General features: G+C 43.4%; 1 non-coding gene across 1 annotated transcript; it reads left to right on the plus strand.

Annotated features, from left to right (window-relative positions):
• The first annotated feature begins 4,536 nt into the window (after positions 1 to 4,536).
• trnaf-gaa (transfer RNA phenylalanine (anticodon GAA)) lies at positions 4,537 to 4,609 on the plus strand. The gene has a single exon. It is a non-coding gene; the product is annotated as a tRNA-Phe (tRNA).
• Positions 4,610 to 17,393: the final 12,784 nt, after the last annotated feature.

Here is a 17,393-nt window from a genome sequence, read left to right on the forward strand (position 1 = left end):
ATTTTGCTTCCTTATGCGTCCCTTGCCTTGGTTCTGATTTTCCAGTTGCACAATTTACTTTGAGATTATTTCCCAAGCACCATTGGATTGAATTTGAGAAACAACACAGAGTCATTTACAACACAGAAGGTGGTCATTTGGCCTATCACGTCCATGCTGGCTCTCCCCGGAGCAATCTAGTCAGTTCCACTCACCAGCTCGATCCCTTTCCTCCTGCAAGTTTCTTTCCTTCAAGTATCCATCCAATTTCCTTTTCAAATCATTGATTGTCTCTGCTTCCACCACACTCGTGGGCAAAGACATTGCCACCCACAACATAAAAAATTCCACCTCATCAAGGGTGGGAAATACTTACATGTTCTATATTTGCTTATTCTCTATTTCTATGAGAATAGACTGGCAGTCAACATGAAAGGAAACCCAAAAATCTTCGTGCAGCATGTAAATGATAAGTGGGTAGTAAGAGGTTGAGTCGCGCCTATTAGGGACAAAAAGGATAATATAAGCTTAGAGGTGCAGGGCAATGTTAATCTACTTAATGAGTACTTTGCATCAGTGATCACTAAGGAAGTGGATTTTGACAAAATATCAGTTGAAGTGAAGAAAGTAGAGTCAATGGAGAGGGTACAAATTGAGAGAGGGAGGTACTAAAAAGGCTGGCTGTGCTTAGGGAAGATAAATCACCTGGTCCGGATGGCTCACATCCCAGGTTGCGAAAGGAAATGCGGATGCAGATAACGGAAGGGCTTGCTATAATCTTCCAATCTTCCCTGGATACAGGGGAGGTGCCAGAGGATTAAACAGTGGCAAATGCGACACCCTTATTCAAGAAAGGGTGCAAGGACAGTCCGGGTAACTACAGGCTAGTTAGATTAACAGCAGCGGTGGGTAAGGTTTTAGAAAGAATAATCAGGGTAAAAAATCAACAGTCACTTGGAGAGGTTCGAGTTAATTAAGGAGAGTGAGCATGGATTTATAAATGGGAGTTCATGCTTGACTAATCTAACTGCATTTTTTGATGAACTAACAGAGCAGCTTGATGAAGGGAATGCAGTGGATGTTGTTTGTATGGATTTTAAGGAAGCGTTTGACAAGGTACCACATAAAAGGGCGGTTAACAAAATTGAGGTTGGTGGTACAGGAGGGTCAGTGTCCAATTGGATAGAAAATTGGTTTAAGGACAGAAAACAGCGAGTCTTATTAAATGGTTCTTTGTCAGACTGGAGGATAGTTGACAGTGGTGTTCCCCAAGGGTCAGTGCTAGAACCACTGTTTTTTTTGCTCAAGGTAAGTGACTTGGATCTTGGAATACAGAGTAGAATCTCAAAATATGCCGATGACACCAAACCTGGAGGAGCGGCAAACAGTGAAGATGATATGAACTGCCTGCAACAGGACAGTGATAGGCTAGCAGAATGAGCAGACAGGTGGCAGATGGAATTTAATAGTGACAAGTGTGAGGTGATGTATTTTGGCATAAGGAATAGGGAGAGGCAATATATACTTAATGGCACAGTTCTAAATAGTGTTCTGGAATAGAGGGACTTGGGGTTCATGTGCATCAATCTTTGAAGGAGGCAAGTCATATTGCGAGAGTGGTTCGCAAAGCATATGGGATCTTGGGCTTTATAAATAGAGGCATTGAGTACAAAAGCAGGGAAGTTATGCTGAACCATTATAAAACTCTGGTTAGGCCCCAATTGGAGTGTGGCTTCCAGTTCTGCTCAGCAGACTTTAGAAAGAATGCGAGGGTCCTTGAGAGGACGCAGAGGCGATTTACCAGAATGGATCCAGGGATGGGGGATTTTAGTTACAAGGTTAGGTTGGAAAAGCTAGGATTATTCTGCCTTTCTCAAAGGAGATTGAGTGGAGAATTGATAGAGGTGTATAACACCTCTAGAGAACAGGCCATCCTGGACTGGGTATTGTGTAATGAGAAAGGATTAGTTAACAATCTTGTTGTGTGGGGGCCCTTGGGGAAGTGCGCCCATAATATGATAAAATTCTTCATTAAGATGGAGAGTGAGAGAGTTGATTCCGAGACTCGGGTCTTGAATCTAAACAAAGAGAACGATGAAGGTATGAGGCGGGAGTTGGCTATGATAGATTGGGGAACGTTACTTATAGGGTTGACAGTGGACAGGCAATGGCTAGCATTTAAAGAGCGCATGGATGAATTACAACAATTGTTCATTCCTGTCTGTGCAAAAGTAAAACAGGAAGGGTGGCTCAACTGTGGCTTACAAAAGAAATTAAGGAAAGTATTAGATCCAAGGAGGAGAAATATAAAATGGCCAGAACAAGCAGCAAACCTGAAGATTGTGAGCAGTTTGGAATTTAGCAGAGGAGGACAAAAGGATTGATTAAGAAGGGGGAAATAGAGTATGAGAGTAAGCTAGCAGAGAACATAAAAACTGACTGTAAAAGCTTCTATAGATATGTGTAGAGAAAAAGATTAGTGAAGACAAATGTGGGCCCCTTACAGTCAGAAACGGGGGAATTTATAATGGGGAACAAAGAAATGGCAGACCAATTAAATACATACTTTGGATCTGTCTTCACAAAGGAGGATACAAATTATCTCCCAGAAATGTTGGGGAACATAGGGCCTAGTGAGAAGGAGGAACTGTGTGAAATCAGTATTAGTAGGGAATGTTTGGGAAATTGATGGGATTGAAGGCCGATAAATCTCCAGGGCCTGATAATCTACATCCCAGAGTACTTAAATAGCAGATGCATTTCTGGTCTTTTTTCAAAATTCTATCGACTCTGGAACAGTTCCAATGGATTGGACGGTAGTTAATGTAACTCCACTATTTAAAAAAAGAGGCAGAAAGAAAACAGCGAATTATATACCGGTTACCCTGACATCCGTCGTGGGGAAAATGCTGGAGTCCATTATAAAAGATGTAATAGCAGAGTGCAATAATAACTCGTCTCCACTCCTAGTATTTCTAAATCCCACACATTCACTATAATGTGAACAATTATTTCCTGTTGTGTCTCTCTCAGATTTGTAAACTTCACTGTATTGGAGTGAGGTGACATCTACTGGCGGGAAGCAAGAACTGCAATCAAGCAGCAGAAACTCCGCAGTCTGTCAGGGTTAAAGAAACATTGCAATGTGAGGAGACAGGGAAGTGGTTTGATTGGGTAGATGGAGACATGATTCCACTTGTGGTGGTGTCTGAAGCAAAGGCCAGAAATACAAAATTGTCATTAATAAAAGAAATGAGGAATTCATGAAAAATGTAGCAACGTTGTGAATGGTTAGAATGTGGATAGAATAGAAAGTGAGATTGGATGGACAGAAGCAGTCTGAAAGGATGGCTGAAACAAAAGTTGAGTGCCCTGAAACGTTAACTGTGTTTCTCACAGCACAGATGCTGCCAGAGCTGCTGAACATTTCCAGCACTTTCTGTTTTTATTTCAGCATTTGCAGGATGTTGCTTTGATCTGAAAAAAAATGGATGATTGGCTGGGGGGTTCCAGTGAAATTCCACAGCAGCTAATAAAGCCTGACCTGTCAGTGGCTCGTTGGTCTAGGGGTATGATTCTCGCTTTGGGAGTATGGTTAATTAACATGCGAGAGATCCCGGGTTCAAGTCCTGGACGAGACCTGGTCTGCTGGCATTTTTAGAATAAGGTTATCTATTGGTTTCAGCCTTGCAGAAGGTGGAATTGACTTCCATCCGGAGCTGGCTTGAGGACCAGACAACTGGATTCAAAGAGGTTGTCGACAAAATTGTAATTAACTAAATGGACAGATAGCCAAGTGGGAACATAAAGTTGTTGCTGCAATTGTGACCTGACTCCAAAAACAACAGGACTGGGTTCTGGAATGGAATGGGATGGAATTCTTCAGTGTTTCTGTTGTTTGGCTTGCATTGACTCATCGATTTTCTTGTTTTTCACTTTGTCGATGCCTTTGAATAATTGTGGATCCTTCTTCAGGGTGTCTTCTTTCACCAGGTAGTTCTGACCTCTGATGATGTTGATCGTAATCAGCTTCAATTCGCTGATAGTTCTGGAACTGAGCAGATTTCCTTTGCTTGAGTCTACACCATGGAACTCAGTCTGACATGTGGACCCATGGGAGGATTTAAATGCCATCCCTGTGTTGGAGTTGGATCCATCCAATAAGAGACCGAGTAGAAGTGACAGTTCTGTCAGTCGAATATGAGACTTTTAATGGCAGGGTTGTGAGTTTGAGTGCCATTCTGTTTTTCCCTTTTTTAAGGCTTCATGAGCAGAGAGTACAGGGAGTGTTTGAAATGAGCAAGTCTCGCTTTGATTCAGGACTCTTACCTCTCAGCAGCATCTCACTATGAAAGATTGAATTTGATCTCATTTCATTCTCAGCTCGGGGTCTGTGCGGCTCAGTGGCACTTCTGGCTGTCTCCCGCTTCACAATCCATCAGTACTGAGAAAGCAATGGGGAATATTACTCACATGTTGTGTTCTTTAATTTTTTGGAAAACTTGAATGTATGTATTTTCTTCCAAAACAAGGACACCAAGCCACTGTTAATGTAGGGCTGAAATAGCTCAGCTGGGAGAGCGTTAGACTGAAGATCTAAAGGTCCCTGGTTCAATCCCGGGTTTCAGCAATTTCGCTTCCTTATGCGTCCATTGCCTTGATTCTGATTTTCCGGTTGCACAATTTACTTTGAAATTATTTACCAAGCACCAGTGGATTGAATTTGAGAAACAACACAGAGTCATTTACAGCACAGAAGGTGGTCATTTGGCCGATCACGTCCATGCTGGCTCTCCCCGGAGCAATCTAGTCAGTTCCACTCACCACCTCGATCCCTTTCCTCCTGCAAGTTTCTTTCCTTCAAGTATCCATCTAATTTCCTTTTCAAATCATTGATTGTCTCTGCTTCCACCACACTCGTGGGCCAAGACATTATCACCCACAACATAAAAAATTCCACCTCATCAAGGATGGGAAATACTTACATCTTCTATATTTGCTTATTCTCTATTTCTATGAGAATAGACTGACAGTCAACATGAAAGGAAACCCAAAAATCTTCGAGCAGCATGTAAATGATAAGTGGGTAGTAAGAGGTTGAGTCGGGCATATTAGGGACAAAAAGGATAATATAAGCTTAGAGGTGCAGGGCAATGTTAATCTACTTAATGAGTACTTTGTATCAGTGATCACTAAGGAAGTGGAATTTGACAAAATATCAGTCGAAGTGAAGAGAGTAGAGTCAATGGAGAGGGTACAAATTGAGAGAGGGAGGTACTAAAAAGGCTGGCTGTGCTTAGGGTAGCTAAATCACCTGGTCTGGATGGCTGGCATCCCAGGTTGCGAAAGGAAATGCGGATGCAGATAATGGAAGAGTTTGCCATAATCTTCCAATCTTCCCTGGATACGGGGGAGGTGCCAGAGGATTAAACAGTGGCAAATGCGACGCCCTTATTCAAGAAAGGGTGTAAGGACAGTCCGGCTAACTACAGGCTAGTTAGATTAACAGCAGCCGTGGGTAAGGTTTTAGAAAGAATAATCAGGGTAAAAAATCAACAGTCACTTGGATAGGTTCGAGTTAATTGAGTAGAGTGAGCATGGATTTATAAATGGGAGTTCATGCTTGACTAATCTAACTGCATTTTTTGATGAACTAACAGAGCAGGTTGATGAAGGGAATGCAGTGGATGTTGTTTATATGGATTTTAAGGGAGCGTTTGACAAGGTACCACATAAAAAGGGGGTTTACAAAATTGAGGTTCGTGGTATAGGAGGGTCAGTGTCCAATTGGATAGAAAATTGGTTGAAGGACAGAAAACAGCGAGTCTTATGAAATGATTCTTTGTCAGACTGGAGGATAGTCGACAGTGGTGTTCCCCAAGGGTCAGTGCTAGAACCACTGCTTTTTTTGCTAAAGCTAAATGACTTGGATCTTGGAATATTGAGTAGAATCTCAAAATATCCCGATGACAACAAACTTGGAGGAGTGGCAAACAGTGAGGATGATATGAACTGCCTGCAACAGGACAATGATAGGCTAGCAGAATGGGCAGACAGGTGGCAGATGGAATTTAATAGTGACAAGTGTGAGGTGATGTATTTTGGCATAAGGAATAGGGAGAGGCAATATTTACTTAATGGCACAGTTCTAAAGAGTGTGCTGGAATAGAGGGACTTGGAGTTCATGTGCATCAATCTTTGAAGGTGGCAAGACATATGGCGAGAGTGGTTAGCAAAGCATATGGGATCTTGGGCTTTATAAATAGAGGCATTGAGTACAAAGCAGGGAAGTTATGCTGAACCATTATAAAGCTCTGGTTAGGCCCCAGTTGGAGATTTGCTTCCAGTTTTGCTTACCACACTTAAGAAAGAATGTGAGCGTCCTTGAGAGGATGCAGAGGTAATTCACCAGAATGGATCCAGGGATGGAGGATTTTAGTTACAAGGTTAGGTTGGAAAAGCTAGGGCTGTTCTGCCTGTGTCAAAGGAGAGTGAGGGGAGAATTGATGGATGTGTTTTCGGCTGTGACAGTTTTAAATAAGTTGGCAAGGAAACATTGTTCCCGTTAACTATTGGTACAAGGACTAGGGGACACAGATTAAAGGTTTTGGACAGGAGGTACAGGGGGAATGTGCGCAATAACTTTTTTACACTGATTGGTGATGATCTGTAACTCGCTGCCCACGAGGGCGTTGGAAATGGAGACAATCGAGGATTACAAAAGGAATTTGAATGGGCACTTGAAGGAAATAATTTTACAGGGCTATGGGGATCGAGCAGACAAGTAATAACTCGTCTCCACTCCTGGTATTTCTAAATCCAACACATTCACTATCATGGGAACAATTCTTTCCTGTTGTTTCTCTCTCAGATTTGTAAACTTCACTGCATTGGAGTGAAGTGACATCTACTGGCAAGAAACAAGAACTGCCGTGATGAGATCAGCCATGATTGTATTGAATGGCTGAGCAGGCTCGAGTGGCTGACTTGCCAACTCCGGCTCCTCGTTCTTATGTTCATCGAATCATACAGCACAGAAGGAGGCCATTCGGCCCCATTGTGCCTCTGCTGACTCTCTAACAAAAATATGCAATTAGTCCAACCCCCTGCCTATTTCCCCATAATCCTGGAGAATTTCACTTTGAAATATTTGTCCAATTCCTTTATGAAAGTTATAATTGAATCTGTTTCCACCACCCTGTCAGACAATTCATTCCAAATCCGAATCAGTTACTGGGTAAAAAGATCTCTCCTCACCTCCCCTTGACATTTTTGGCCGATTATTTTAAATCTGTGTCCTCTGGTTACTGACCCCCAGGACAGTGGAAACAGTTTCTCCCTCTCTACCCGATGAAAATCCTTCATGATTCTGAACATCTCTATTAAATCTTCCCTTAACCTTCTCTACTCTGAGGAGAACAATCCCAGCTTCACCAGCCTGTCCAGAGAACTGACACCCCTCATCTCTGGTATCATTCTAGTAAATCTCCTCTGAACTGTCTCAGAAGCTTTGATGTCCTTTCTAAAGCCTGGTGCCCAGAACTGGACACATTACTCGAGCTGAGATCGAGCCAGCGACGCCCACATCCCACGAACGAATAATAAAACACTCCCTAACCAGTCCCCAATTCTTAAGCATTTATCGACGCTCCCTGCCCAGTCCCCAAATCTTATTCATTTAGAAACGCTCCCTGCCCAGTCTCCAACTCGTATTCAATTTTACAAACTCCCTGCACAGTCCCCAGTTCTTATCCATTTACAGACGCTTCCTGACCAGTCCCCAATTCTTATCCATTTACAGACGCTCCCTGACCAGTACCCAAATTTTATTCATTTCGAGACACTCCCTGCCCAGTCCCTAATTCTTACCCATCTACAGACGCTCCCTGACCAGTACCCAAATCTTATTCATTTAGAGACGCTCCCTGACCAGTACCCAAATTTTATTCATTTAGAGACGCTCCCTGCCCAGTCCCCAATTCTTATCCATTTACAGACGCTCCCTGACCAGTACCCAAATTTTATTCATTTAGAGACGCTCCCTGCCCAGTCCCCAATTCTTATCCATTTCTCGACGCCGTTTCGGGAAGCCTCACTGGGAAAAGCCTCACCACCGCCATCTGCAGGGATACAGATGGGATTGTTCATGTTATTGTGGCCCTGAGGCCCTGCTCCAGCTGTGTGAGCCAACAAAGTCTTCTGGCACTTTGTGAATATTCCGCTCCAACTCCGAACCCGCAGCTCCAGCTGCTGACAGAGCTGTCTCTACTGCGCCTGCGCGCCCCGCTCCTGTCACAGATCGGGCGGATTCTAGGCCGCTGAGCATTCTGGGTACCACACCTGTCATTAATGCTATTCTTTCAGCTGAAAGATTTTATTACGTACATTTCATGACCTGGAATCGTCGTGAGTGTTTTCTTTTGCACCTGTCAATGCCTGGGAGGATAGAGTCAGCTTCACTTTGTAGCCATGAGTTTCTGGTGTGAGAAAGTGATGTTTAACTCAGTATATTTCAGTTTTTGGTCTGTGACTGTGGGTATTATTCAGTACCTGTTTGTTTCTGCTATTGCTCTGTGAGTTTCACCACATATCTTTCAACAACTTGTATGTGAGCATCAGCTTTTGTCGAGATCTATCAGTTTCTGAGAAGTGAGAAAGGGTTTGATTCTATCCCTATCAGTTTCTGTTACATGCATGTGTCTTGAATCTGCACCTCCTCTGAGTGTGTCTTCGTCTCTGTACTTGTAGGTGAGTATGTGTTTTGCTTTGTATCTCTCAATCTTTGAAGTGTGAGCCTGGGTGTGTACCTAATTTCCTTTGTACCTTGCAGTTGGGATATGAAAGAAAGAATTTTACACGTTACCTGCCAACTGCTGCAACGTGACTGTGGGTTTCACACTGTATCTGTCAATTTCTTGTCTGGTAATGCGAAGTTTACAGTGTACCTGTCACTTTCTAGTCCAGGACTGATTGGTTTTACTCTGTCCCTAGCATTCGCTGGTATGTTAGTGTTGGGTTTACATTGTACCTGTCAGTTTCTTGTATGTGAGTGTTGATTTCACTCTGAAAAGAATCATAGATCATAGAATAGTTACAGAACAAAAGGAAGCCATTCAGCTTGTGCTGCTTCTCTGCACGAGCAACTCAGCTCATGCCACAGACTCATGTATTCCATGAAAACATGCAATTTTTTTCACTTCAGATAATTATTTTATACCATTTTGAAAACCATGGTTGAATCAGCCTCCATCACACTCTCAAACAGTGCATATCAGATCTTAACCACTCGCTGTGCAAAATAAGTTTTTCCTCATGTTGCCTTTGGTTCTTTTGCCATTCACCTTAAATTGGTGTCCTCTGGTTACAGAGCCGTGAATAATATTCCCCATTGCTTTCTCAGCACTGATGGATTGTGAAGCAGGAGACAGCCAGAAGTCCCACTGAGCCGCACTGACCCCGAGCTGGGAATGAAATGAGATGAAGTTCAATCTTTCACAGCGAGATGCTGCAGAGAGATGAGTCCTGAATCAAAGTGAGACTTTCTCATACTTTTGCTGAATTTCATTTCAAACACTCCTTGTACTCTCTGCTAATGAAGCCTTAAAAAAGGGAAAAACAAAATGGCACTCAAACTCACCACCCTGAAAATAAAAGTTTAATGTTTGACTGACTGAACTGTCACTTCTACTCGCTCTCTTATTGGATGGATGCAACTGTATTCTTCAATGCAGGGGTGGCATTCAAATCCTCCCATGGGTCCACATGTCAGACTGAGTTCCATGTTGTAGACTCAAGCAAAGGCAATCTGTTCAGTTCCAAAACTATCAGCGAATTGAAGCTCATTACGATCATCATCATCAAAGGTCAGAACTACCTGGTGAAAGAAGACACTCTGAAGAAGGATCCACAATTATTCAAAGGCATCGACAAAGTGAAAAACAAGAAAATCGATGAGTCAATGCAAGCCAAACAACAGAAACACTGAAGAATTCCATTCCATTCCAGTCCAGAACCCAGTCCTGTTGTTTTTGGAGTCAGGTCACAATTACTGCAACAACTTTATATTCCCACTTGGCTATCTGTACATTTAGTTAATCAAGCTCTTTGACTCCAGCTCTCTGGTCCTCAAGCAGGCTCCATATGGAAATCAATTCCGCCTTCTGCAAGGCTGAAACCAATCAATGACCTTACACTAAAAATGCCAAAGAAGAAGGGCTTTTCTAGGATTTGAACCCAGGATCTCTCACACATTAATTAATCACTCACCCTAAGCAAGAATCAACATGCCACTGATATCAGAACTTCCTTTTAGCTCCTGTGGAATTTCACTGGCAGCCAAAGCCGATCATCCATTTTTTTTTCAGAGCAAAGCATCATCTTGCAAATTCTGAAATAAAAACAGAAAGTGTTGGAAATGTTCAGAAACTCTGGCAGCATCTGTGGAGAGAGAAACAGAGTTAACCTTTCAGGGCGTTTACCTTTTGTTTGAGCCATCCTTTCACACTGCTTCTGTCCACCCAATCTCACTTTCTATTCTGTCTAGGTTCCACTCACTCACTACCTAAATACATGTATCATGAATTCCTCATATCTTTTAATAATGACAATTTTATATTTCTGGCCTTTGCTTTGGACTCCACCACAAGTGGAATCATGTCTCCATCAACCCAATCAAACCCATTCACTATTTCCTCACATTGCAATGTTTCTTTCACCCTGACAGACGATGGAATTTCTGCTGCTTGATTGCAGTTCTTGCTTCCTGCCAGTAGATGTCACCTCACTCCAGTACAGTGAAGGTTACAAATCTGAGAGCACACAAGAAGTATTTGTTCACGTGACAGTGAACAGGTCCCTCTATTCCTGCACACTCTTTCGAACTGTGCCATTAAGTATATATTGCCTCTCCCTATTCCTTCTGCTAAAATGCATCACCTCACACTAGTCACTATTAAAATCCATCTGCACCTGTCTGCCCATTCTGCTAGCCTATCACTGTCTTGTTGCAGGTGGTTCATTTCATCCTCACTGTTTGCCACTTCTCCAAGTTTGGTGTTATCGGCATATTTTGAGATTCTACTCTATATTCCAAGATCCAAGTCATTCATCTGTCGCAAGTAAAAAGCAGTGGTTCCAGCAGTGACCCTTGGGGAACAGCACTGTCGACAACCTTCCAGTCTGAGAATGAACCATTTATTGCGACTTGCTGTTTTCTGTCCTTAAGCCAATTTTCTATCCAATTGGACACTGACCCTCCTATTCCATGAACCTCAATGTTGTTAATCACCCTTTTATGTGTCGCTTCTTAAAATCCACATAAACAACATCCACTGCATGCCCTTCATAAACCTTCTCTGTTAGTTCATCAAAAAATGCAGTTAGATTAGTCAAGCATGAACTCCCATTTATAAATCCATGCTCACTCTCCTTAATTAACTCGAACCTCTCCAAGTGACTGTTGATTTTTTCCCTGATTGTTCTTTCTAAAACCTTACCCAGTTAATCTAACTGGCCTGTAGTTAGCCGGACTGTGATTACACCCTTTCTTGAATAAGGGTGTCACATTTGCCACTGTTTAATCCTCTGACACCTTCCCCGTATCCAGGGAAGATTGGAAGATTATAGAAAGCCTTTCTGTTATCTGCATCCACATTTCCTTTCGCAATCTGGGATGAAAGCCATACGGACCAGGTAATTTATCTTCCTGAAGCATAACCAGCCTTTTCAGTACCTCCCTCTCTCAATTTGTACCCTCTCCATTGCCTCTACACTCTCCACTTCTACTGATATTTTGTGAAATTCCACTTCCTTAGTGATCATTGATACAAGGTACTCATTAACTAGATTAACATTGCCCTGCAGCTCTAAGTATATATTACCCTCTGTCCCTAATGGGGCCCACTTCACCGCTTACTACCTGCTTATTATTTAAAGACTGCTCAAAGATTTTTGGGTTCCCTTTCATGTTGACTGCCATTCTATTCTCGTAGAGATAGAGAATAAGCTAAATATAGAAGATATAAATATTTCCCATCCTTGGGTGAGGTGGAATTTTTTTATGCCGTGAGTGGTAATGACCTGACCCACGAGTGTGGTGGAAGTAGAGACAATCAATGATTTGAAATGGAAATTGGATGGATACCTGAAGCAAAGGAACTTGCAGGAGGAAAGGGATCGAGCAGGTGAGTGGAACTGAGTAGCTGGCTCCGATAATTGCTGCAGTGACTTCGATCCCCCTTAATTTTGTACAAGGTGACAATGTTTGTATCACGCATGTTTTGAGCCCTTGTTGAGCTGGACTATGGTGGGCTCACTGTCCAGTTCCTCCATGACAGGGAAGTCTGGAATGGCACTGAGAGCTACTTGAATGACAATGTTCTCCGTTATGTAGAGTTCAAGGTAATGCTCCACTCACCTTTCCATCTGCTTGTTAGGTTCAGTGATGATCACCCCTGTCTTTGTCTTCAAAAGGTGCTGATTTAGTTACTACTGGGCCCATTGCTTTCTTAATTCCTTCATACATCCCTCGAGCATCCCCGGATTCAGCAGCAGAGTTTTAACCAGTATTGATTGGTGCAGTGCTGAGCAGTCTGCAGAGACTTGTTTCTGGCAGCTCTGAGAGCATCTAGATGTTGTTTGCTGGGGACTTGTTTGTAGTTCATGAGGGCTCTCCTCTTAGTTGCAGTAACTGACTCCATTTCAGTCCAATAAGCCTCAAACCAGTCAGCATTCCTCCCATCTCTTTTCCTATACACAGTGAGTGCAGAGTTATTGATGGTGGCGTGCGGATGATTCCACTTTGACACTGCACTGAGGCCTTGAGCATTGTTGTCTGAAAGAGCCTGATCGAGGATGTTGAGGAACTCCTGGGTCATTGGTTCGGCAAGTGTTGATCAGAGGACGACCTTTCTTCATGGATGGATGAAGCTTCCTTGGCTGAAGCCTGACCTTGTTACACACCAGGGAGTGGTCAGTGTCACAGTCAGCGCTGTGATATCTGTGAGTGATGAGGACACTGCTGAGGGTGGTATGTCTGGTGATGATAAGGTCTAGCTGGTGCCAGTGGCGTGATCTCGGATGTCTCCAGGACACCTTGTGGCACAGCTTGACCTGGAAGTAGCTGTTCATCACACAGAATCCATCTTGACAGCATAGCTCCAGCAACCTCTGTACATTTTCGTTCATCTTGCAAATCCCCTGGTGCTCTATGCACATTGGCAAAGCTGTGTAGTCAGTATCCAAGCTTGTGTTGAAGTCTCCTAGAAGGTACAGTCCCTCAGTGCTGGGAATTCTACTGATGGCAGTGTCAAGTGTCACATAGAATTGATCCTTGACATCTGGGGTGGAGGTGAGTGTCGGGACATAGATGCACATGAGATTAACTGGGCCCACGCTTGTTGACAAGTGAAGAGTAAGAAGTCTCTCTGAGCCTACTGTGGGTGGTTCACTCATCTCAAGTAGCGTGTTTTTTACTGTGAAACCCACTCCATGCTCACGAGTTGCCTCTTGGGCTTTCCCCTGCCAGAAGAAGGTGTAGTGTTTCTCTTTGAGGGATCCACTTTGAACGAGTCTAGTTTCTTGCAGCTCAGCAATGTCCACATTGAGCCTTGTGAGTTTCTTGTCGATCACAGCTGTCTTGTGTGTGTCATCAACCTGCAGAAGGTTGTCGGTAAGGCCAGGACACATGGTCCTCACATTCCAGCTTGTGATGCGAAGGACTGGTGTCTTCTTTGTTGAGTTTGTTTTTCTTGGTGCATAGATTATCGATCCGCATGTTGAGAGATGACTCTCCAAGCTCCAAGCACTCATTGAAGCAAGCGGGTCGTGGCAGGACAGCACCTAACTGACTGGGGGCTGCCCAGCTTGGAGTGAATGGTAGCTATCCAATGAGACACTAAGAGCTCTCCCACTGTCCGAAGTAACCCCTGGCGCTCATACTCTGCACCAATTCAATGAGAGCTTATAATCAGTAACTGTTTATTCCCGGGTTGTGCTAATGTTTAACCAAGAAGCTGGAGTGTCCTCTCCAGGGCACAGGCCTGGGCAAATAGTATGGAGACCCTGAGAATCAGGACCCCCTCTCAGCATTGCTAGTATTGTCCAAAGGAAAGGAAAAGCCAGTACTGTTTGTTAACAGCTCTGCTGTTGGAGTTGCTGGAAAACTGCCTGATAAGTAACAGGTAACTGCCTCCAGGACTCCACTCCGGATTTACTCTCCAGGTTTACTCCCTCAGCCTTCTTATTCATTTATTTCGAGATACAGTACTGAAACAGGCCCTTCCAGCCCACCGAGTCTGTGCCGACCATCAACCACCCATTTATACTAATCCTGCATTAATCCCGTATTCCTACCACATCCCCTCAATTCCCCTACCACCTACCTACACTAGGGGCAATTTACAATGGCCAATTTACCTATCAACCTGCAAGTCTTTGGCTGTGGGTGGAAACCGGAGCACCCGGCAGAAACCCAAGTGGTCACAGGGAGAACTTGTAAACTCTGCACAGGCAGTACCCAGAATCGAACGCGGATCACTGGAGGTGTGAGGCTGCGGTGCTAACCACTGCGCCACTGTGTCTTCTCGAGACACCCATCGAGAAGTGAGACTTTTTGCCCAGAGATGGGGCTCTGTTTCTTGGCATCAGGATGGAACCACACACCAGTGGGCCTGTATGACATGCACAAGGATATCACACACTGCCCCATCCCTGGTGCAGATCAGAGTCAGACACTGAACAGATTGCAACCCACAAGGACATCACAACATTCCCGCTCTCTGGGACAGGTCAGTGTGACACACCAAACAAACAGCACCCCACAGGGACCTCATAAATGCCACGTCCCTGTGACAGATCAAGTTCAGACACTGCAAATATTGCAACCACAGGAACATCACAAATTGCCCCATCCCTCGGACAGCTCGGGGTCTGACATTGAACATATTGCAACAACAAGGACATTACTGTATAACTCCATCCATTCTGAAAAACAAGCATTCACCCTACTTTTTACCCTGCAGCCAATTTTGGATCCACACTGCCACTGCCCCTTTAATCCCATCTGCTTGAATTTTGTTAACAAGTCATAGAGAGATGCAAAACTGAAACAGGCCATCCGGCCCACTGAGTCTGTGCTGACCAACCACCACCCATTTATAGTAATCCTACACCATAATCCCATATTCCCTACCACATCCCCACCATTCTCTTACCTACACTAGGGACAATTTACAACAGCCAATTTACCTATTAACCTGCAGTCTTTGCTTGTGGGAGGAAACCGGAGCACCCAGCAGAAACACACACAGTCACAGGGAGAACTTGCAAACTCTGCACAGGCAGTACCCAGAACAGAACCTGGGTTGCGAGAGCTGTGAGGTTGCAGTGCCAACCACTGTGCCATTGTGCTGCCCCAAGTCTAGTTTATGGTATCTTTTCAAACACAATTTTGATGTCCAGACACGCACCATTAACCTCACCACCCTGGTCAACTCTCTCTGAAACTTCATCAAAGAAATTAATTCATTAATTATTTCAGACACAATCTTCTGTTAACCAATCTGTACTGGCTGTCATTTATCAGCCCATGTTCTACCAAGTGACAGTTAATTTCCTCTTGGATAATTGTCTCTAAAAGTTTCCCCACCACCGACATTAGACTAATTGGCCTGTAGTTCCTGGGTTTATCTCTCTTTTTAAACAGGGCTGTAATATTCACAATCCTTGCAGACTTATCTTTTAATTCTGGAAAGTCTATTGTAGACAATCACTTTGGGAATGACTTTAACCAATTAAAGCAACAGGATACTTGATTAATAAGTCCAGAACTTTTATTGAGAGTAAAATAGTACTTAATAATTGAAAGTAAAATTTTACTTAACAAACTTGGGGAATATAACTTTACAGCTCTGGGGACTGGTCGAGCTTGGTCTCAGAGTGTCACGGTCCTCTTTGTCCAGTCGAGATCCCTCATCAGGTGGAGAACTTGGTTGATGATCTGAGCCTTTACCCCTGAGATCTTCTAGTGTTCCTGCACACTGAAACCTTACAAGCTCCCTACTTTTAACCCCTGGATGGCCATCACACCACCATGTAAAATAATAATTGGTCCTAGCTGTTGCTAGGTACATTTAATTAGTTCTTAATAATGTCTTCCACTAACAGTCACCTGTCCTCAGAATCTCAGACATGAGTACAATGGAGTGGTTTCACACTGTCTCCCAATCTGATCTGAAACAAGTTTCCTGTTCATTAAATCAAGACTCTTGAAGGTCACGATGTACCATACCATGGGTTTTATCAGGGGTCCGAGAAAGATCCATTGTTTGAATACATTTAGCTGAAACTGTCCTTTCCCACACAGACACAGAAACTCACAGTAATTAGATTGAACTACCTTGAAATGAAAACCCATTCTCTCTAAAATGTTTATTGATTCATTAATTATAACTCAATCAAGGTTCATTACTTTTACAATCATCTGTTTCAGGATGGGTAGCTACTCATTAATTATACAGGATATAAACGTTAGTACTGAACACAAAATGGTTCCTTTGGTCATGTGTTCATTATAAAATGGCTTTCTTAACGTTGTTAGTTATTACAATGGATACATTATAAAAATGGTCAAGTTAAACTGAGATCGAACTACCCAAGCTTACCTCCATCCTCCAGTCCTCTGGCGTCATTCCCATATTCAAGGAGGATTGAAAGATTGTGGTTCGAGTCTCTGCTATTTCCACCCTGACTTCCCTCAGCAACCCAGGATGCAGCCCATCCAGACCGGGTGACCTTTCTACTGTGAGCATTGCTCACCTTGTAATTGTCTCCTCTTTATCTATTTTCATCCCCTCCAAATTCTCCACTTCCTCCTCCTTTACTGTGACATTTGCAGCACCCGTTTGTTTTGTGACAGATGAAATGTACTTAATTAGTGCCTCAGCCACACCCTCTGCCTCCACAGGATCTCCTAATTGACCCACCCTTTCATTGACTGTCCATATGTTGGGAAAAGACTTCAGTGTTCCCAGTTATGTGACCTGCCAATCTTTTCTCATACAGCTTGCTGATCTCTTTTCCTTTTTCAGCTCTCCTCTGCACTTTCTGTATTCTGCTTGTTTCTCTACTGCACATGAGTCCTCACATGATTTCTCAGTGAATGGTTTTTGAACTATTTTGTAAAAGGATTTAGTTTTGTAAATTTCTCCCTAGCTCCCCTCATGGTCAGGCAGAATGTTTAACTGCTGTGTTTTCAAACAGCAACAGCTTTATTTGAAAAGCCATTGGGACAGGATTCCGGGTTTTAATCCAGTCACAAATCTGGTTCTGACGTCTTGTGGCTCCAGCTGTCACATGACCTGTCAGAGGATGACCTCATAATTGACCCAGTCATGGAGCTGTGGGTTGATGTTTAA

This window comes from Heterodontus francisci, unplaced genomic scaffold (assembly GCF_036365525.1).
Source record: "Heterodontus francisci isolate sHetFra1 unplaced genomic scaffold, sHetFra1.hap1 HAP1_SCAFFOLD_59, whole genome shotgun sequence".
Taxonomy (NCBI): domain Eukaryota; kingdom Metazoa; phylum Chordata; class Chondrichthyes; order Heterodontiformes; family Heterodontidae; genus Heterodontus; species Heterodontus francisci.